Source organism: Anser brachyrhynchus, assembly GCF_964034855.1.
Source record: "Anser brachyrhynchus genome assembly, chromosome: 3".
Lineage (NCBI taxonomy): Eukaryota > Metazoa > Chordata > Aves > Anseriformes > Anatidae > Anser > Anser brachyrhynchus.
This window is the reverse complement of record NC_137696.1, coordinates 92892368-92915706: the sequence shown is the minus strand read 5'-3', so window position 1 is coordinate 92915706 and position 23339 is coordinate 92892368. Positions and strand designations below refer to the sequence as shown.

The 23339-nt window shown below is 38.8% G+C and overlaps 1 protein-coding gene across 7 annotated transcripts in view; it reads right to left on the bottom strand.

Annotated features, from left to right (window-relative positions):
- Positions 1-23339, bottom strand: part of FILIP1 (filamin A interacting protein 1) — a 130123-nt gene that overhangs the window by 91824 nt on the left and 14960 nt on the right. For 2 of the 7 annotated variants that reach the window (XM_080583763.1, XM_080583764.1), the window contains exon 1: positions 12512-13036. The exons of 3 other annotated variants lie outside the window; for them this stretch is intronic. The gene's annotated coding sequence lies outside the window, so the exon portion shown is untranslated. Of the gene's footprint in view, positions 1-12511; positions 13037-23339 lie in introns of those variants that run through there. 2 more of the 7 variants (XM_080583767.1, XM_080583768.1) reach the window with 1 other exon arrangement.

Here is a 23339-nt window from a genome sequence, read left to right as displayed (position 1 = left end):
GTGAACTGAAATGTTATCTGTCAGCTGTAGCTGTCAGCACAAATATTAAAGAAAGAGCAGCTGCATCATGCCACAAGCAGGGGAGTGGAGCAATCGTAGCTCCAAAATAAACCTTCGAGTCAGACAGAGTTTTCTTTTAATGAACCCCATTAATAGCCGTAGACTGTTTATTTTCAAGCCTACTTTGAGCCAGTTGATAATGTTCCTGCTTTTAAAATGTTCAAAACAAAAACCTGAAATGCAAGTAAAGATCAATTTAGAATGGGACTTTTTGAGAGGTATGTTATTACACCTATACAATGCATTTTTTTCCTAGTAATTATTTTCAGCTTCTGCATCCCTAAATTTGCCTGCAGTGTTTCAGTGCGTAAGTGCTGATATGACAACAATATTGATAAAATAATATAAAATCATAAGCACCTTTCTCAGTTGGAAGAAAATTCTTATCTTATTGTAGCTTCTGTAGGATTTTCTTCTCCCTTTTCAGAACATTTCATTAATAAGATACGTATCTATCCTGAAAATATTTATTAAAAAATAACATCTTGCAGTCTTTTTGGGTAATGATTAAAGAAAATAATAAGCTGCAGTCTCTTCGGGATCCTGAATTCCAAGATAAATGTAATAAAGCTTGTGGCAGAGTGTTATTGTTTACTGCTTGGAAAAACTTATGCAACAGCATAATACTGTTCTGATTTTTGAGCTGCTGCTAACGAAGTACAACCAGACAGGGTACATTGCCATGAGTCAGGAAATCTGGATGTTCCTGGACAGAGGCCAAGGGAGCTTAGACACATCAGAGATGTGATGTATATGTATCCTCTGGGGGAGATACATGGAGTTGTTTTCAAGCATCTCAAGCTGCCTGATTCAAGAAGCAACCAAATGGCCACCCTGAAACGAAGTTACAGGCTGTCCATTTCTCAGAGTCCCTTGTCTGAATACCAGGAAAACAAGAATGAAGTAGGCTTTCCAGGGGAGCTTAGAGATTAGATATTAGGCTCAGCCTTGGGACGGCAGGTCCAAAACCCTGCAGGTTTTACTTTGTTCTTTCTCTATAAAAGGAAAAAAAAAAGAAAAAAAAACACCCCCACAACCACCCCCCCAAAAAAAAACAAACCAAACCCACAACACACACACACACACACACACACAAGAGACTAAAACCGAACCCACAAAATTCAGAAAACAAACAAACGAAAAACTGATATGATGCGATTTACTGTAGACTTTTAAACAAATCTTCTGGACACATAGTGTGTTGAAGAGTGATGAAGGCTCTATCACAGCCTTGTAAGAGCATGGGTGCTGCTGTCATACACGTGGGGAGGAGCTCCCCTCACCACAACAATAAAGCGTTTGCTGAAACATTGCTCCATTTCTGTACAGCACTACAATACATATACTGCTTCCTAGCATTTTTGCAGACCTTAAAATGTTGTTACCACGGGAAACATTGAGGGAAAATAACTGTTTTCCTAAAGCTAGCTGGGGATCCTGTAAAAGGGTGCTGCTGGTTTCTTTTCCTTTCCACTCCCTGCTCTTGCAGGTTAATATAACCAACCCAGGAGACTTTCATTTTTCACTCTTCCTTTCTTGGTAGCTGTGCTTTCCTTCTCTTCCCACAACCTTTCCCCACATCTTGTCCCAGGGGAGGACTACAGATGCCACTGCTGCTTGGGGCAGAGCAGGGCGTACAGGGCAGATGAACCCCTGTCACTCCTTTCCTTCCAGGTATGTGGTGGCTTTTTGGACTTCCATGTTTTGCACCTTTTATTTCTACCAGGAGAAGCTCTTACGATAAAGAGCTGATCTTCCTTTTACGAAATCCGTGGAAGGGCAATTTATTACCCAATTCTTTCCCTCCACAGGAAGGCTCTCAAGTAAACTAATAAATAATGCCAGATCTCCTACCTCTCTCTCGAGTAGCTTTGGGCCCTTTGTCACAGTTGCTGCTGCCATTAAACCAAGGCAGGGCACAGTGTGACAGCCCTGGGCTGCCTTCTGCTATATTTTGGCAGCTGTGCCTGCAAACCTTGGCCTGCTTCACGTGTGCCATGGCAAATAGATGAGTCTTGGACTCCTTCCTCCTCCTACACTCAATCCCCTGTCTAATGGTATTGCCGATTGTGCTCGTACAAAGTTTTGAGTCAAGCTTGCAAAGCCATGGGTTCAGGAGATTTTAAAGCAATACATTGCGGAATCTTTTCAGTGGCCTTCTGGTGTCAGATCCAGAGCTTGTAGCCTTCAACTCTTGAAGCTGTGAGGGCTGTGGTGTTTGTTTTTGTTTGTTTGTTTTTCTTCTATTTTTTCTCTGTTTTTAATTAAAGATGAATCATGTAATGTTAACCTAATTCCTAGAGTAAGTCCTTATTGAAAATGCCAGTTGCTGAGAGAGCCGTCTGAGCTGCTACCATTGCTTTGGCCAACTGGGCAGGCCTAGAGACCCAAGCCGTCTGCTGGGCCTGCAGGAGCCAGGCAGCACCACAGGCTGCTCCTGTCTTCCAGGAGCTCTCTCTTCCCCCAGCCAGTACAATCGGTCAGTGGGGCCTGTCCTTATCCCCATGGCAGCTCTGGGGATGCCCCACCACCAGCTGATTTGGGACAGCTATGTGCCAGACAGTGTTTCCCCACATATCCACCCCTTCCCTCAAAGGCACCAACATTTTCCCACCAAATTGTTTTTTTTCCCTCAGCACCCTCCCTCTTGTACCAGGCTGCTTGTCCTGAACACTCTCTGTCCCTTCCTTTTGACACAAAAAAGCAAACAGACCACCACCGATACCACTAGTACTCATGGGGACTTCTGTTACCTTCAGCTCCGTAGCAGTTCTTAGCAAAATAACACCCCCAGGAGCTGACAGCACTTTCTCTGCCCTGTGAATTACTTCTGGTACAACTGAATCTGAGGGAATGTTTTTCTTTTTCTTGAAGCCTTTTAGTATTGACACTAGTTTGGCTCCTATTTTGGCATGTTTTTCTTGTCATAGCATCCTGGTCACAACCCTGGTCCTTCTCTTTCCTTTTTCTGCTGCATATGGCTAATTGCTTGCTACCCACAAGTCAGGGCACAGCTATGCTTCCCTCTGGAGAGCTCCTCTAAAAATACATATTCTTGTCACTCACATAAATTCAACTGCTATTCCTACTTCTCCCAGTAGAATCTGGTTTCCAAGGAAGGCTATTTAAATCTCCTTATTCAAAGCTGTTGACATGATGTTCAATACTGCAACATCTCAGGGTGTCAAAGTCACTGCTATATTTATCCTTGTAACATCCCAGGTGTTATTAAAAGTACTGAAGTAAATAGCTTGCTGGGAGTCGTACAAGGAGTCACTGATGTGAAAGCTAGCCATTTAACCAGCCTTCTTCTCCCCACGGCATGTATCTAACACCTGACGTTTTATAGTAAAACTACCTGAAAGGGATAAACAACAAAATTCAAACATGACACAAATATTTTGGAGATGAAACATGAATTTACCAGTGTTTCTCATTAATAAGCAATCTATCAGATGTCCTGTCACTCTTACAGTCTATTCCCTGTAGTGCAATTTAGTCTTTGTTTATGTAACTAATGCTGGAGGTATCTAAATTAACTCTCCTTGCGTGCAGTCACGCTTGCCACATGCTTAAGTACTTGCTACTGCCTTAGAGGGATTTTTTGAGCTGACAGTAGTGGCCTGCAGAATTGGTGTTCCTGCCCTGCTTATTTCTTAAGAAGCTGCTACAAACTGTTATTACATTCAGGGTATTTACTGGACACTTTCATAGATTATTCAGTTTATTCCTGATACATTCCTGTGTTTCCTTTGTACTACTGGAGCTAAAGAGAAACTTACTACACTGTCCATAGCTAGCTTCACAGATTTTTCTGGTACTTCAGTTCTCAGAGAACCATGGCGCTATAGGTGATGTGGCTCATAGCAGGGACTGAGCAGGGACAAGAAACCGGTATTACTGCTGGGAATTTGTTTTTCCAGAACCAGGCAACTTTCACATTCACAGAGCGGGCCCTGAACATGTCCTCCTGAGCCCTGTCATGTACCACAACAATCCCGTCCTGCATTTCCATTTACAAATAGATCAATTCTGTCTCAAGGCTATTGACATTGTAGCCCCTCCATCTTTCTCATAAAAGCTGTTCAAAAATCACAGAATCATAGAATCATAGGATCATAGGATCATAGGATCATAGGATGGCTTGGGTTGGAAGGGACTTATGGACCAACTAACTCCAACTCACCTGCCACAGGCACAGATGCCACCCGCTAGATCAAGTTGTCCAAGGCCCTATCCAGGCTGGCCTTGAACACCTCCAGGGATGGGGCATCCACAGTTTCTCTGGGCAATCTGTGCCAGTGCCTCACTACCCCAGTGAGTGAAGAATTTCTTCCCAGTGCATAATCTAAATCTATCCTCTTTTAGTTTAAGACAAAATAATGTTGTGGTTAGGAAAGTATTCTCTGAAAGTAGGAAAATCAGTTTAGTTAATTTTTTCTCCAACTCATAAACTATTAAAACCATTGGCCATATGGATTCAAGGCAGTGTAATTAAAGATGCTATTATCTGGTTAACGTGATTTAGATGCCCTAAGCTTTAAAACATTACGCTTGCTGGCCTTGTGCTGAAGCACTTCTTGTCTGTCCTAATCCACTCTGGTGTCTTTCAGAACATGGTCCCATCTTCCTACATCACAGTAGCTTTCTCACTAACTTAACCCCTATGGTTGCATTTGGGCAGCCTGTATTTAAGAAGCTCCAAGGGTAATATGTATGACCTCTGTGTGTGCATGTGATATTAGCTCAAGTTCTTCTCTGTAGCAAGTGCTGAGTTTGCTCTAGCCAAACACGGTGGGATCCAAGACCTCTGTACAACACCGGCAGTGAGAATTCCCTTGGCTTTTTCCACTCGTCTCTACTGATGACGGCAAAATTCTAGTTACAGCATCCAGTTTTAGGAATATTACTTGCTGATCCCCCTAAAGAGAAACAGAATACCTGTTTCTAGGTATGAGAAAGGTACCATAGGTGTGAGAAATCCTGTATGGTAAGACTGCTTGTCCCACCCCTTTGAGTTCCACAAGACCACTGCTTTGCCTTTGCTTTATGCTACAGTAACCACCACCAGGTAAATCGAGATGCTTCCACAACTAAAAGATTTTCTAGACCAAAAAGAGCCTAAGCTCTTCCCAGGTTAACCAGAAGTCCACCTAGGAATCTTGTTTGCCATAAGTGTATCGCTCTGTGTTCCTGATTAGGATACAATTGGAAAGAGGTTTTCAATAAGAAAAGTGAACTCAACAGCTGGCGGCAGTCTCCAGGGTTTCCTTCCTCAAAATCTCTGTTTTCCTTCCTTATTTGCTTATTCTTTACTATCTCTATGCCAGTCTTTCAGTTTATTGGACTAGCTGAAAACATAATGATGAAGTACACTTGACATTTTTTCAGAATTTATTTGCAGAAAGGTGTCATCTTAATGGCATAATTCTAAATGTTTGGCTTTGAAACAGAATGTGTCATGGAGAAGGAGGAGGGTATACATTTTAATAGCTGATATAAACTAGGGTAGCAAATTACAAATGAGATTTTTGGTTCTTATTATGCTTATTTAAGGATATACCACAGCAAACGTAACAAAAACAAAACAAAACAAACAAACAAAAAACAACAGATATTTCATCTTCTGCAATTCTGAAAGTGTCAACCAAAGGACCATGATTTATGTTATTTTCAACCATCTCTCCAGTCATCTTGTATTACAGCACATGGATATGACTACAGTGATTATCATCACCAGCAAAATATTACTCAGCTAGCCATGTTCAAAACTTTGTGAACCAAACAGGACATGAGACCTGAAAGCACTTAAGATAACTGAAAATAATCAAAGCCCTGAGCAATCTGATCAAACTCTACAACTAGCCCCGCTTTGAGTGAGACTGGATGGCCTCTGGCATTCCCTTACACTTAAATTCTGGTCCTGGAATCCCGTAAGTGGCAGCTCCCATTCAGAGGACACTCAGCTGTGACTCCATCTTTTACTCTTTGCAATGTGATATCTCTTGTCACTTGGATTTCATTTTTTTCGTTTCTGCCACTCAAAGCAACAGTGGTTCCCACTGCCAGCTGCCTCATACCAACATGGTTTCCCTGGCACTCAGAAGATCTGGTGCCATGTGTGTCCCTCTGTGCAGAAGGGACATCTTGTTCTGCGCTGTTTGACATGCTTGAGGGCATCTAGCATGGTCATGGTTCCCTTCCTTCTGCCTACTACCCAAAATCAAAAATCAGAATGTCAATTTTTCTCTATTTTTTTTTTAAACCAGATTGAGGAATTGAAATCCTTATCTACTGAAATACTATTCAGGTTTCTTTTATCATGTGGAATAATAAAAGTGGGAAAATTGAGATATAACAGAAGACCTCCTGTAAACTTTACCTTAAAATTTAGATCCAAAATGGTTTGTGATTAAACATGTGGGACAAGTGAGATTTTGGGAGTAATTATGAATCACAGGCAAAGGATTTGAATAGGCTTAGCATGATAAGTATATGCTTAATTTTTTTATTATTACTTTTGTCAGCTCAACACTGAACCAATCATGGTTAGCCACGTGTGTCTTGCCACCCTTTCATGTATGTTCTTGCTTACGGTTTTTAAATGAGTATTTTTTCCAAGAATCTGAATTATGTATTTTAAAAGTTAAGAATATACTTTGAGTAACATAACCGGGTAGTATGAAGCTTTATGAATAACCTATCTACTATTTTCACAAATTTGAACTTGAGGATAAATCGTGTATGTTTTCTTTAGTGTATATTTGTTGTCACAGTAACTGTAATTTTCCCAATAAATGGAAATTGCATCGTTTCCTTAAGCATTCAGGTTATTGCACTGAAATAGCATCATGAACTCACCACCACTTCTCCCTTCCTGTTGTCTGGCTAGATCTCATTTAGTTACAGGAACAGGCACTAAAACAGGTTAGTTTAGATATGTGTGCATTAGAAAGCTTGAAGCAAGCCTGCTTAGCCCCATTACATCCTATGACTCATGCATGTGTGGGAAAGACCTTATTTTCACAGAGATCTCTTAGATAAACAAGGCAAGTTGGCAGCAGTTCGATTACACTGATGTTAAGAGTCTCCTGCTTTCCGTTGCATTCATTTGGTTTATATTTTCTGAAAAATGCAAGCAGTCTGATAAACTCTAATGAAAATTCTTTTACCAAGGACACATGACCTTTCATTTTCCTTTACTTTTTTTTTTTTAAAGAAGCAGCCTTAAAACCAGTTCCTAAAAATTCCCTATTATTACAGTAAAATCCACTTTTTCTCAGTTTTTGAAAGTTCGTTAGTGAAGCTGTAGCTCTTGCTGTCCACAGCCATAATGCACTAGTTAGATAACTCCCCGCACCTCCCCAACATATAAGCCCCTCTGGACTTCAGATAGAAAGCGGATTTAGCTTCCAAAATATTACTTTTGCATATGCACTGGAAAAATTTTTTGAACAACATAAATCACAAAACATTATACTCTTTGACACCATTTCCCCAAAAAGGAAAAGCAAAGAAAGCAATCCTTACTGTATTAAAGAGCTGTTAAAGTATATAAATCAAACTCAAAACGTTTTTTTGCTAATCCAGTGAGGTGTTTGCTCTTTTTCTGAAACCCCACTGCTTTCTATCTGGATGAGTCTATTCACATAATAAATGATCAAGATTTTAATTGCAGCTTTTTCATCTCTGAAATGAAACTTATTTGGACATCGTACAGCAATCTTTTAGATTCACACACCCCTTTGGTTGTGTCAGCTAACAGCAACTAGACGGGTTGCCCATTTAAGGGAAAAAGTACAGGCTCCAGCCCATTTCCCTGTACTTCGCATGTGTTTGTCCCACTCCTTCAGCAATGCATTCTCTAATGCCAAAAAACATTTCTGCTCTCACAAAAAGCATGCACATGTGCACACACATATGCACTTTTCTGATTAAGCTTCAGCTCTCGTAGAGCCATAAAATTAAGGATGTGGATGTTGGAATTCTTTTTTTTTTTTTTTTTTCATTTCTATCATACCACATATAGTGATTTTCTATTAACTGGAAAGGAAGAAAAAAAGTAATGCTATTTCATTACCTCAATAACACCACTCTCTAAACAGCCCTGGATATATCATGTATTTTAACAGCTGTGTATCTTTAGAAGAATAATTCCAAAATAGCCCATAATTGTGCTTTTAGGATACATGCCTTTAATTGTAGGAATTGTTTCATTCTCTGTAATTGCAAAGTGTGTAAACCATTTTGGAGGCAATCACAATCTATGTAATTTTACATATCGCCTTTGCATCTAGCATTTGCATGCTTTACTTGGAGAAAGTATAAGCAGAATGAGAGTGATAGGGCAAAGCCATCTTCGATTAAAAAAAAAAAGAACACTATGTAATCATTAGAGCCATGATTTTCACAGATACATTAGGCATCATACAACCTGCAACATCAGAGACTCTCATAGCCTCTCCTCAACAGGAAACAGGTACAATTGTTCCTGTCCTTTGGATGCCAGTACCTCAAAGAATAATTAAAGGACTCTGCTAAAAATGCCTTTTTTTTTTTTTTCCTAGTAACACTAACTTTGTACAAATACTAGCTACTAAGTGAGAAAAAGAGAAGTTAAGAAATATTAATTATTAGATCCAGTATCAAGAATAACTTTTATGCCCTAGATAATTCTGACTTCTCATCTGTTTTACATGATAACTGACCTCTGAAATTATGTATCTGGCATTATGTATAAAATCAGGAAACAACCTTCAGCAGGAAACACTGACAGAAATTAAGAGAGAAAAAGCTAAAAAGAAAACCACCAGAATAAGATGGTGAAACCGAAAATTACAGGCACTTGTGCTTCTTACAAAGAAGCATTTAAACTTTTCTATGTAGCAGATAACATTATCTTGTCACATGCACATTTTTCTCCTTCTTGATTTCAGTTCTTATCTCAGGTTTTAAATACTAAATATGTTTGTTGAAATAGGAAGTATCAGTAGATGGAGTTCTTTCTAGTTTGTCTTGTTTCATATGGCTTCTTCAAACACATTATAGCTGTTTCTCCAAATGGCATTTCAGATATGCAGTAGGGCAAAATCCCTCCCCCAGATTCAGATTATGTATTAAAACAGTATGGCAAACTGCAACAGTAGCTCCTTGAGAAAGGAAGGGAAGAAACAGGAAATGAGAGAAAAAGTAAGATGTCTCTTGAGAAAAAAAAAAAAGGACATTAATATAGATGATCTCTTTTGGTAAATGCTCTTGAGGGGACTGGAAATTTGTCTATTAATTATTGAACACTAAGACCTGATCTTATTAAACTTTTAGGAAAACTCACTTTGAATTCAGTGGCATACACTTGGCCTCTGCCTCAGTGCAACTGTGAGGCACAATTTTAATTTATGCCTGAGGGCACAACAACTAAGTTAGATGAGATTAGCAAAAGCCTTAAATTAAGCACATATGGAAATCTGTGCCAACAGAATTCCTATCAGCAGGAGGTTTACTGATACATTTGTATCAGTAAAAAGCTTTCAGTATGGAAACAACTACACTGGCAAAGTTGTGATCCAGAGGACCAAAACAGGAGATGCTGGAAAACGTAGAGATTTTCTGACATACTTGTGCTTACTTTCAAACTGCCACCAGGAAACACAACTTCAGGAGTCCTACCTCGGTCAGCCTAGCTTGGTTTGTAGAGAAGTTTAGTCTTTATGTGACAGTAGCACCAGGTGATACACTGAGAGGCACAATAGAGAATTTATTCACTAGATCAGTCTCAAGCTTACTGAAACCGGTGGCATAGAGGATGGACCAGTTAACACCACAGTTGTGATTAATTTTCCACCAAATACAAGTGGGAGGAGTAAGGGTAAATCACAGCAGATACAGGCAGGGGCAGAACTGTGGTGAGCCTTGAAGATGAACTTCAGGTCTTTGAATCTGGTGTTAAAAAGAACCAGACGTTCTATAAAGAGATTGAAAGATGGGGGTGATGACAAGATACTCAGTTAAGATGATGACTTTAACTGTGACTAGATTGGCTAAAAGAGGTCATAAATTATAATATTGCTATAATGAAGGTGGAAGAATGAGCCACAGGCAGAGTCTGGAAGTGGATTCAGATTGGGAGGGATACACAGTCTTTAGCACCACGAATGGTATCATTCATTTTCCACAGCTATGGGAATATAAACAAAATCAAAATAATATAGAAGAGGGAAAATAAAAGAGTGTGCTTGTCTTCCAATAAAATCTCTACAAAGGAGAATATTGCCAAAACCTAAATTACTTTTTGATTTGATATAAAATTGAGCTTGGTTTCACTGTAATCATTAGTAGAATTGGCTATTCTTCAAAAATGAAACCATCTGTTGAATAGCCACATTGCATATTCCACAGATCTGATTGGAAAATCTCAGAGCCTCTTTGTGGACACCTGTTGAGAAGAGTAATTTTAGCCGCCTTCTCCATTTTGAAATGGAGAGGAAGACAGATGTATGTAAAACCACAACTCCATGTGTTAGAGTTAGAAGTTGCTATCAGACTGTTCCAAAGTTTCTTCATTTGATAAAATTTTGAGGCTAATAAATTTCCCCTTTTCATTTAAAAGCTTTGCTAAGCAAAAATTCCACAAGAAAACTAAAATTTTTAAATTGTATATCATGCTGAGCAACAACTGAAACCAAAAAGCAGTTGGTAATTAGCATATTTTCCCACATTTTGTCATTCATATGTATTCAGAAGGTGAAGTTTGACATTTCTCCACAGTTTTTCTTATTTGTAAATTAATTAAATGAAAATAAGAAACAGTAACTTTCACTCTAATGTCAAGAAGACAAAAACTGTATAAATCATATTGTCTCAGCTTTATTTCTTATTGTACAGCTTTCTTATGAAAAAATAACTTTCTCAGGATATGTCTACATTAAAAAGTAATACCAAAGTTTCCTTTTGAGATTTAGACTTGGGATACCATAGTGCTGTAGTAATTCCACAGTAATCATTATCACATTAAATCATGGCCACCAAAAATATTCCTATTTAGTGCTTAAGTAGGATGCCTCTTGCTATGAAATAAAAAGCAAACTATATTACCTTTGCTTTTAAGAATTTTTCCCCATCCTAACACTTCATTTATCTTATTGTTTCAAAGGCAGTTACTTTCTCAGCCACCCGGTCAAAGTAGCTTCAGAGCATTTTGTTTCATCCAATCTGCAAGCATATCATTGCTAAGATGTGGTATTGATGTAATTTACATAGTATGCAGGGGTGAACCTAGAATGATTTAGCTAAAGCAAGACCTTCTCCGCTTCCTGAGGCAGTCCCTGAGTCCGCAGACTGAGTGTCAGTGTAGACAGTCAACATAGACTCAGTCAGTCCCTTCCTTAGGACAAATATTTTTCATCTGAGACAATTCTACATAAATCTGCAGAGAGGATTTTTGCACGTGTTAAGTGCATTCTTTAAATCATTGCCTTCATAACTAAATTCATATTACAGATGAATTCATAATCAGTGCATCTTTTAAAAAATAATGGATAACAAATTTATTTTATTTGGAGAAAATGGGTTTAAAAGACCAAGGGAAATTCATTCCTCAATTGACCAAAGAGCTTTTGTTAGTTTAGACAAAGCAAATCATACTGAGCAATTACTCTCCTAAGTTATATGACCATTACAAGACCATAGGTTATTCAAACAGATACACAGGCTTCTGCTGTGGTGTCACGGTAGAAGATCTGAGAACTTATTTCTCATTAATTTTGCTAAAAGGAACAAACACTTTAAAAACAATGACCCAGCTCAAGCACACCTGGATATAAGAAACATAAGGTCAGTTTTTAGGAAAGTTGCCTTATGCAGATTATGTAGCTAATGAATCAATCAGATTAATACTCTCTCGGTATAAATAATTACAAGAGGAAGAACCAAGAGCTACTGGAGTAGTACTAAAGGTACCAGGTGTGCCTGCACACTGAAAGTTATTAAGGACACAAAAAGTACAAATATGCTAGGTCACAAACTACGCAGTGAATTCAGTTACTGAACGGCTATTTCCTCTTACTTATCACACAGGCTGTCACTGTTTTTTAATAGCTGCTAAACTATCACTGGTAAGGGGTGATATGTATTCTATTCTTAAATCTTCGTTTGTCTTCTGTCAGCATGTGAGCAGATACAAGCAAGATACATGTCAAAATCCACACACATTTTTTTTAACTATTACTACTAACTACTTGATTATGCTTGTTCTAAGAACTGAAAAAGTTATTTGAGCAACGTTTTTCAGTGATGAAAGCATTAAACTAAACATCCAAGATGTTTATCCCAGCTTTTATCTACTAAAGTTTGCAAATCATGCAGAAGATTGGTCATAGAAGGGAGCAGACAATAATCAGTAGCAAAGAAGCTCACTTGTAAAAAGAATTCATTAGAGTGGTTAGCTCAGTCTTACCTGTCAGCAAGAACTTAGGAATAGATCCTTTACACTGCCAGATCGCAGTAGCTTGTCCGACAGTACTACCACAGCAGTAGCCTGATCCAGCCCAGGAGAACACAAAGACAGAAACTTTTCCCACTATTCAAGGTCTACCAACAGCTGAAGGAATGAAGGAAATAAGGTAGAGAACAGAGGACTGAGTCGCTTCTCGCAGAAATCCCAGGCAGGAGAAGTAGGAGGTATACTCTGTCTGTGTCTCACCCAGACTTTTGTTTAAAAGTTTTTTCAACTGTTGCTAGGTGGTGTTAGGCTTTGGCAGTTTAGTTCTCAGATTGTATTTCCCCTCTTCTGGTCTCTTCACACAGTGTTACAGCAATGACTTTGTTGAGCTCAGCTCGCTTGTGCTATATTTAACCAGTGTTCTCAGCAAGTCAAGCCTGTCAACAGCTGAGAAGTTTGGAGCAGGCTTTGCTGAGTTCCTCAGCTGCTGAATTATCAGTGGATGTAGCACTGCACAGCCCAGCTACTACATTCACTGAAAAGATTGTGAGGAAACCGTCAAATCCTTTTAAGGGCTTCCAGTGACTTCACGGGAGTAATTACTATTTAAAGCACTAAGAACAAGATGTGTATTTAGGCATATATTTTAGACTGCTAGAGAAAGAATACTTGTGTTCACAGCAGATGAGTTCAATTATTTATACAGTGAGGATTTTCCTAGGACATGTAGGAAGTTTATAATTTGAAAGGTATGCACTTCACTTGAGGAAAAATTACACGTGGGGAGAACTTCTTGCAGCATAATTTTTACAGAGTTTAAATTTGTTAAGATGACACAGAGAAATTAATGAAAGGCTTAGGCTGGAAAGTTTTCAGCATGATGTTTATTCCAAAGACAACCTTCTTCCCCAGGACCAAGAGCTTCACTACTCTGTCTCTAACTCTCATTGAAGAAGAAAAGGAGAGCCACACAAACCTCGATTTGCCCGATATGAAGCAGGCAAGAACGAGTATTAGGAACACATCACTCAATACGTTGCATACGTTTTGGTGTATCCACGCTTGTTTCTGAATCTAATTATTGATGCTAATTCCAAGCCTTGTCTCCAAATCAACTGACCAGGAATATCATTGGGCAGTCTCAGACTCTGGAGTGAAGTTCTACCAAGTCATGGCAGAACAGCCCCTGTAAATGTCTCTGGCAAGGAATATTTCTTGCCCTAACAACTCTGTTCTGACCTGAGATGTGCTTCAGAGTGAAATGCAAAATGGGCCTCTTTTGGAAAGCTTTACCCCAGTGACAATTTGCCATATTCATTTAGGGTTAGATGAAGAGGCAAGAAAGAAAGAAGGAAAGAAAGAAGAAAGTAAAAAAACATTTTTAAAATTACACATCCATATTTGTACCTGGAGACATGCCATCTGTTCGGAGCAAAAGCAGGAGATTCACACTAGTCGTAACAATACCCTCTGGTGATGCTGGGTCACTGTGCAGATAGCAGGGGGGAAGCAGAGGGGTATCGTGCTCTTTGTGGTGATTTCAACATGTAGGATCCTAACTGGGCACAACTATGTGAGATGCCAAGGGGTGAGTACGAGCCCTCATGGGATGCAGCTGTAGGATTAGCTGTAGCTTGGTGCTCTATACCTGTCTCTGGAATGAGACAGGTTTACATTCTGCTTGAGCTGCGATATTTTCTAAACAAGGAAGGAACAGTGAAGGAAGACTTCCATTCCCAATGAGCTTATAAAAAGAACATGTAGTAAATACTAGGTATTATGTCACATAACTGATATTTAGACATTGATGGTAGATTTATAAATGTCCCAAACGCTTCCATTGTATCAAATACATTTTATTTTGGAGACCAAGTAATAAACACTAATTTCATGTTGTCTGTTCAAATATTTAACTTGGACAGAGTATCTAGAATGTACAAAAATATAAACACTTCTATTTTACAGAAACGGCTATTTGGAAGATTATTGTAGGAACAGATAATATATTGGCACAAAGCTTGGTGTTACATACTTCCACTTTGAACTGAAGTGAGTTATGTATATCCACATTCTAAAAAGACCATGTGATTTTGTTCCCTGGTACAAAATTGAGGTATTCCAAGCAGATGAGTAACTTTTTGACTATTCTGGCCTTAACTTCTTGCTCAAAGTTCAATATTAATAGTACTTTATCCATTCACCTACAACAAATTAGGCGAACAAAACAATTAACTAGGTTCATAAATCTCAGAGAAACTGAGTGATTCTCAACATTTCTCTCCCATTAGTTAGTGGCATATTCACTGAGTGGAAAACAATGCAACTTCTTAGGAGGCAATCTCTGCTGCCAGCCCTTGTGGGTGGGTTTCAACAGTGACCTGCTGATGCAAGTCTGCTCATTCTTCTGCACTTGCAATCATACTCGCCAGCTGTGCTCCATAAATATTTATCCTATAAAACAGTGGGAATTTCAGAAAAAAAATGGGGAAAACAGAAATCAAAGAAAATACAAGCACTTACAGCATAGATAACAGCGCAATTCCTGAAAGTGTAAAATTTCTAACGTTGTGTGGTATAAAAATGGTTCACATTTTCATGTGTATGTATGTATGTATTTTCCCTTCTGCTTTGGGAGAAACTATAATTATAAAACATAGGTTGGGGAGGTTGGAGAATAGTAAGATAAGAAACTGAACCACAGAAGAGACTTTTTAGTTTGACATCCTACATGAGGTCTTAGTGTCAACATACAGCATCATCCCAAGGCCTAGTGACATCCTACAACTAAATCTAGAAAGTATGATATCTTCTAATTAAGCAGCCAGGATACTAGAGTCCAGTGTAAATACTCCCAAGAAAAATTTTAAAGGAAGACGAAGCTCTCAGCATTATTTCCATCAAAACACCAAAGGCCAGAGCCACGCAAGGCAAAAGGGACCGAATGAAGCCCTAGAGAGTGAAGACCAAGAGGTGCAGGATGTGTTGCCATCTTTGTAGATCATGTTAGTTACAGATATAGAAAAGGGATTGCCAATGTCCACACTGTCCTATTTCTCTGTACCAACTTCACTAGAAAACAGAAAAAAAAAAAAAAAGTCCTGAGCTGCTCTAGAGAAACCTGTGGTTTGAGGCAGAAATTACCAGCACAAAAAAACATGTTTTTTTTTATTGACAAGATCAAAACAGATGTCTTCTTCTGACCGTACCAGTCCCACCTGACTTGAAAATGTCTGTAAATAAGCTCCTTCTGGAAAATATACATTAGCATTACTATATAATTTTTATTTCAACTGTCCATCACTGCAGTGAATAACTGTATCTCATTCTCTAAAGCCACGGGGGAATCCAGAGTTAGTGCTTTATACCTTTTTTCTTTTCAAATATTGTACATCATAATTAACTGGCCCAACATACCAGAAACAAATTATCCAAGTGGGTTTAGAGTTTCTTCACTGTATGTTCGGAGAAGCTCTACTATGGGTAAATTTTTGTAAGAGCAACTACAGTCAGTTATTCATTACTTTGCTCCTTATTGAAGGGTACTGAAGAGAACAGACGGCTCTTCACTGAAGGGTAAGGAGTCATTAGTATTTTAGTTTCTAAAAAAAATAATTTTTTATTTGCTTGAAGGGTCTTCTGTCATCTTGGTTTTATAAGACTTTTGTTCACTTCCATAAAAGCTGTATTATTTTAGATTGCACTGCTGCTTTTAGCTTTGTTTCGGCTTTACGGTGTAACTGGCAGGGAGGATGGTTGATCATATTTTGATTAACCTGATCTGGGCTGCATCCCCTCAGATCTATATTTTGAGAAGGCAAGGTATTTTTTTTCTGCTTTTCCAGGTACTATTGTCACCTCATAAAACTGATATTGCTTTTTAGATATTAGATTTTCTATATCCTCAGTTCAAGCACCTGCTTTTTTAGAACCAAAGAATAAAACATTTCTGCCACCTAGTTCATAGATTTCATTTAGTTGTCTATTTTATAATCTTGCCAAATTAATGAAACTAATAAAACTTTGTGATATTCCACAACTCAAATATTTTGCCAGATACATAAATTATTTTCCTAGGTGTAATTTAAAAAATTATAACACTGTTATAAAGGCTTAAACCTTTTACTCCCTGATTTTTTTTGACATCTGCAAAACATATGCCATTAATCTTAATTTTATTCATTGTAAACACATCACATATATCTAAAAAATCAGTGACTTAAGATTCTTGCCACAGCCACACATTTCCAGGAACTCTTACTGGAGTTTTATAATCTTTTCTGTAATAGTTTTGCATGCTTTATCAGTGAGATAAAAATAGGGTGTGTTTCATTTTGTTTTTTCATATGATGTCTTGATCTATATTTTTTTCTTCAGAAATAATTTCTTTTTAAACTATTTTAATGAAAGAAACATGTTAAAATGCTTGGGTATTTCAATTGTTTTAAATTTGATATTTTTCCATTTTGCCAACAAAAATATCAGCATTTCATAAGTCTTCTCATAATGAAATAGGCATAATTCTGAGATGACTACAGACACACAACCACATCAAAAATGTCAAATGGCCCATCAGACTTAGAGGGGCACACCACTGTTTATGACAAATGACAGGAAAAAATGGTGATAAGATTAGTATCAGAATTGGACACTTGAGTCTGAAGCTCCAAAACCTGGCACTTGCTAACAGCTGGGTCAAATGGAGACAGCCTGAAGCGTAAGTCTGGAGGAAAGTGCCAAGTCAGGTCTCTGGAAATGGAGCAAATCATCTTATTTGCTCCACTTCCACACCCCAGGAGTGGTATGTAACTTGCTCAAAGACTATGATAAAAATGAGCTGAGCATGGATTAATTGCTTTTAAGGCCAGAATAAGCTACTTTGATAATCTAATATTGCCTCCTACACAGGAAAGGCAGGGGAATTTTCCTCAATCAAAGCAGCAACTTGCAGTGAATTAAAGCACATCCTTCAGAAAGATTACTTAAAGCAAATATGGACAATCTGCCAACTCAACATAGAATCATGGAATCGCAGAATGGCTTGGACTGGAAGGGATCTTAAAGATCATCTAACTCCAACCCCCTGCCATGGGCAGGGACACCTCGCACCAGACCAGGTCACTCAAAGGCCCATCCAGTCTGGCCTTGAACACCTCCAGGGATGGGGCACCCGCAACATCTAATTATTCTTACTATTTCAAACTAACCAAAACTTTGCAATTTATTTCCAATTTGCTATTAGCTGACTTTAGCTCCCAGCCTGTTCAATGGCTAGTCAGCAGCCTTCAACCTCTCTCAATTTCTGGAATCCTAAAAAATTTCCTGTGGAGATTAATACACCTGCAGAAAAAGTCTAAGTATACAGGAGGTAGCCTTGTTTTTTTTTTGTTGTTTGTTTTGTTTTTTTTTTTGTTTTGTTTTGTGAACCCCTTGGAAACTGCACAGATGTCCTTGAATCACAGAATGAAATTCTAAATCACTTCTCCCTATGCAGGTTATTAAAATCCAGTTGGTTCTAAGCCTTCTCTCTTATAGACTAAATTCTGTGAACTTTTCACTATCCTTTAGCAGATACTTGCATATTATGAGAGGACCTGCTCAGGTTGCATACAGTTGTTAAAAAATAATCAAGCAATTAAACAAGCACCCTACCTGAGTAAGCCTGTGACATAAAATAAAAATAGAATATATTTTGAGGATTCAATATCTTCTTGAAAAGTCACCTAGAATACATTTCATGAATAATCCCACTGAATAACAGTAGTCCTGTATTTTCTCAAGATTTGTCTGTGCACTGTTCATCCCTGAAGGGAGTCCAACGGATTTGTTACCAATTACTGTAATGTAATCCACATATCACCTTCCATTTACTACTAGTCTGAAGCAAATTTATGTGAAAAAACGCTTGGAAAGAAACATGAAGGTATCAACTGCCAGTGGTAATTGTTAGTAGCACACGTGAAAAATCTTATAAACATTTGCTTTTAATGAAACATACACAAACTTCACTTACACTTTTTATGGAATATGACCAAATAAAACATCCTTATCCTGTAGTTCAGCTTAACTGTTTTCAACCCCCTTAGTACCTCATGCTTTTCAAAAATCTAACAAGCTGTGAACCAGAAAACTGTAGCTTCATTGCTGTCAGTAGATCAACAACTGTTTTATACCACTGAAGGGCCTGGCCATTTATCTTTAAGATGGCTTCAATTCTGCTGCGTTGCCTTCATTAGTTCAAGCAGCTTGTAGGCAAAGTGACATTATCAAATAGATGTAATTCCCTCATTGCAATTATGTAGCAGTACAGACATCAGAACTTGGTAAGATCCCTCTGCTGTAGAGGCACTTTTTACCAGAACTCTCCCCTCTCTATGAACGTGTCATCTTCAAATGAAATGCAGCAGTCCGGGGTGAAACATGGCAGACTTTGTAACCTATGAATACTTAACAATAAATACGTAGTCCAGAAGTATTTATTTCCTCCAAACAAAACTGGCCATCTGATATACATTATTAAAGCTGCAACACCCAAGGACTCGATCACCAAGAACAGCACCTCTGTCCTTGCAAACAGTGCCATGCTCTCCTGGCTGCTCACAGAAGGGAGTTCTGGTTTTGACATCTCCAAGAACACAGTGCCACCTATCTGCACGTTAGGGTTAATTCAGGGGAGATGGTGGGAGAGGACCAGGAAGGGGCTGTTCTCCTTGCAGCCATTTCAGCAGCATCCGTTGTTCCCTGGCTGGGTTTCCTGCGGGCTGAGGGAAGCTGCTTCCACTGCACATCCCCAGACTGCAGTTGCATTTCCCACACCACGATGGTTTCTGTCACCAGCTCAGTTCCATGTACACCTGTCAGGTCAAGTGCTGACTGGTCATACCAAGTTTACTTAAGGCATTTTAAGCTAAGCCTCTTACATCATTTGTAAGAGCAAATCTCCAGCAGATTTTGTTGACAGAAGCCCAAGACTGCTATTATATTATCTGTGGATCTGTAGAACTTGAATTGCTGAGGAGAAAGGAATGGCTCAAACACATATAACCAGCCCATGAGGTTCAAAATTGGTACCCACAGGAACTTCTGTACCTAGCAAAGGGTGGGCTGACAGGAGCAGCCTTTCCTCATTTTGCCCCAGACATGAGCCACCAATGCACTCCTGATGTAAATTACAGTCTAACTACCTTTTCCATGAAGAACTGTCTCCAGTCCCATTACCAAACCGGCCACATACGCCTCTCAAAGACAGTCATTTGCAAGAATAATTTGCATGCACTGGGGAAAACAAGAGGGAAGGGATAAAGTATTTACAGTCAGGCACAAATCCATGCTTGAAGAACATCTCTGCAAGGGGGCGGATGCAGGGCTTTGAAATCCAAGATTATATTCTCCATGAAGTATCAAAGACCTTGAAATATAAAGAAGAGGAAGATACGTGCAAGCCAGCTTACTTCTATCATACTGTTCAGCAAACGACAGGCCTTGTTCTTGAGGTATCTCTGTACATTTGCCATAAATCACACTTTGTGGTTTTACTTTCAGAGTGTGGGGAAGAGGAATCTGCTGAAGCACTCCTTTCTATTTCCTATTATTTAAGAATTTGGTGAACAATAACGAGGCGGGCTCAGTTAAATTGCTGTTCCCCTCATTTGCATGCGGACAGTTTGCCAGTGATACTCAAAAATGAAATGGTCTTTCAAAACGCCTTGTTTTTAAGCAGCAGCGTTGAGGACAGTTCTCTAAGAGCACAGTCCACTTGGGAGCATTAGGAGAGAATTGTTTTGCCTTTTTTATTGACCACTGGAAGAGAATTTAGATAGCAGAATTTTAACAGAAGGATGACAATAGGAATTTTCTTTTTTAAAAAAAATGCCACCAAGATGATGAAGCTCTTTGAGGAAAGGCTGAGAGAGCTGGGACTGTTCAGCCTGGAGAAGAGGAGGCTCAGGGAAGATCTCACCAAAGTGTATACATACCTGAAGGGAGGGTGCAGAGAGGATGGAGCCAGGCTCTTTTCAGTGGTGCTCAGTGCCAAGACAAGAGGCAATGAGCACAAGCTAGAACACAGGAGGTTCCTCCTGAACATCAGGAAGCACTTCACTGTGCAGGTGGTGACTGAGCCCTGGAACAGGCTGCCCAGAGAGGCTGTGGAGTCTCCCTTCTCAGTGATCTTCAAAAGCCACCTCGGCATGGTCCTGGGCAGCCTGCTCTGGGTGGTCCTGCTGGAGCAGGGGTTGCAGCAGATGGCCTCCAGGGGACCCTGCCCACTTCAGCCACTCCATGATTCTCTGATATGCTCATAGTGCTGAATAGCAAACTGATGGAATATGCCCCTTTTCTTCCATATATATTGACAACACAATTGCTTAGAAAATCCACCTGAACCAAAATCTGGAATGCACCTCTGATAATCTCACTGGACTACTGTCCAACACCTGCCTACTTATGCAAATTACCAAGAAGAAAAACCTTCCAAGTTAGAAGTTACTAGAGTTTCCTCTCAGCCCTTGTAAATAAAAATGCATTTTTTAGAGAAAACAAAATAGTGTGATGGGAGATGAGATGGGGAATCCCCGTGCAATAGTGAAATACGCAACTGCATGGTGCAGAAATCAAGAGTTGGGATACAGAGGGGAACCTGAGCCAGTGGTAGCATGAGCACTGCAGAAGGCCTAGCAAGGCATCTCTGCCTAGAAAATGAAAGGGAGACAAACAGAGAGAATACTTAAACATTCTGTATCCTGTAAACTATTGGCTTCCAGGATTTAAGCAACCTCAACAGAAGGAGGTACACACCAGGCCAAATGTAAGCAACAATCACCATTGCTAGCCATGTAGGTTTTCTTCCTTTTTATTATCAGGATTATTTAGGTAGCTCTACATTCAGCTAATTCCTGAGTATCCCATCTTTCAGTACTCAAAAGCATACCAGAACAAAGAGGGTTGCGCAGAGAAGCCAGAGCTACTACTGGCTCAAAAGATTTATACACAAATTATATTATTTGCTTTATTAGGCCACCTTTCTCTTTGCAAATATTGTTGCTTTCTACTTGCAATATTTATTCATTTATTTATTTATGTAAGATGGCACAGAATCATAGAATGGTTGAGAATGGGAGGGACCTCTGGAGGTCATCTTCCAGCCCTCCTGCTCAAGAAAACTGACCCTGAACAGACTGCCAAGCACCATGTCCAGACAGCTCTTGAGTATCTCCAAGGATGGAGTCAGCACACAAAATGAACAGTAGCACATCAGAGCAGATTTTGTCTCACCTAAATCAATCACTAAGTTAGGTGTACAATCTGAGTTAGTTCGCAGTGAATTGTTTCATCTTCAAGATATGATTAAATACTCATTTGTGATTAAGTAATGTCAGAAGAATCTGATCTCCAGCACAATTCCACATTTTATATTTATCATTTGTATAGAGTAATAATTTATATTAATGTCATGAATATATCTAGTAGTATTTTTCATGTGTTTATTTTATGTGAATGTAACATTTTCAAAAAGCAAAGTTGTTTTTTTTTTTTTTTAACTAGAAAGTAAATAAAGCAGATTTTTTTTTCCCCAGAAATTCCTACAGTTATAGTCATTTTTATGTTTTCAAGACTTCTTGTATGTCAAGACCTAAGTCTTCATGGTTAGTACATTGCTAAATAATAGAGGGTCAAGCAGCAAGCTGTACTGCTGGTTGTTCAAGCTGATAGCACTCTCCTGGTGATTTAAGTGACACAGGTCCTCCAGTACTGAAGAGCACAGCATCTGTTTTTGAAAGTCAGTGTTTATCTAAGAGAAGTCCAAAGAATCTCTTGAACTGCTTAATTGATACTGTGGAAATGTATGATTCAATTATATATTCACAGCTGATACACAGAGTATGTTATATTATCCCTAGAATATATATTAAGCCTAAGATTCCCTTAACAAGAAACAGATCTTTTTTTTTTGGCAAATATTGCCCCCACATTTCTCCTTTTACAGAAGGCGGGAGGCCAAGATCTGTAAGTGTTTTGAGCTTCCCTCCCACATATATACCTTTAAAAATTTACATTTCCTTTATATTGTCGTGTTTTTCCCACAACTCTTCCATATTAAGCAGGCTTTCTTTCTCCCTCAGGCCTAAATAAATCTTTCTAGAAAGTCAAGAAGACACTCATGAATCTCAAACTATTCTTCTATATTTCTGTCAAAAGGATGCCCTCCACATCATCCACTAAGGGCTTCTGCATTGTTTGTTTTTTAGTGTTACACGTGTGATGGATTGGGATATAAAATATTTCCAGCAGGTAACCTGTCTCCAAGACGCCATCACTAAGACTCTTCTAGGGACAGTTTAGCCTTCAAGAAAACAAGCAATAGATAAAAAAGCTAATACTCACCAGACCGTGGTGACATATCTGAGAATTAACTCAAGCAGAATAGAACTATATGACCATTCTAAGTTAAAAACAAGACAAATCAGAAAAACATTGCAAAACAAGTGAAATAAATCATTCTCAACAGAGGGTAACAAAGTACTGAAGCAGAACCTGAACACCTAAAGACAAGATTAATTCTGCTGTAGCTGAAGGATACGGCTGGTTTGTCACATAGAGTTTTAGTACTCTATAAAACAGAGAAACCAAACAAATAGCTTGCTTGTCAAAAAAGGAGGAAAAATCTGATAAAGAGAGCTCTGCATCCTTCACCTTAAATATCAGTAGGAATTGTACCTTCTCTGTTGAGGAATAAGCAAAAGCCCAGAAGGGAAACAGGCAAACCAACCAACCAGGACAGGGAAGAAAAGAAACACGTCCTAATGCTAAAAAATTTTTAAAAAAAGAAAAAATGAAGAGCTGGGAT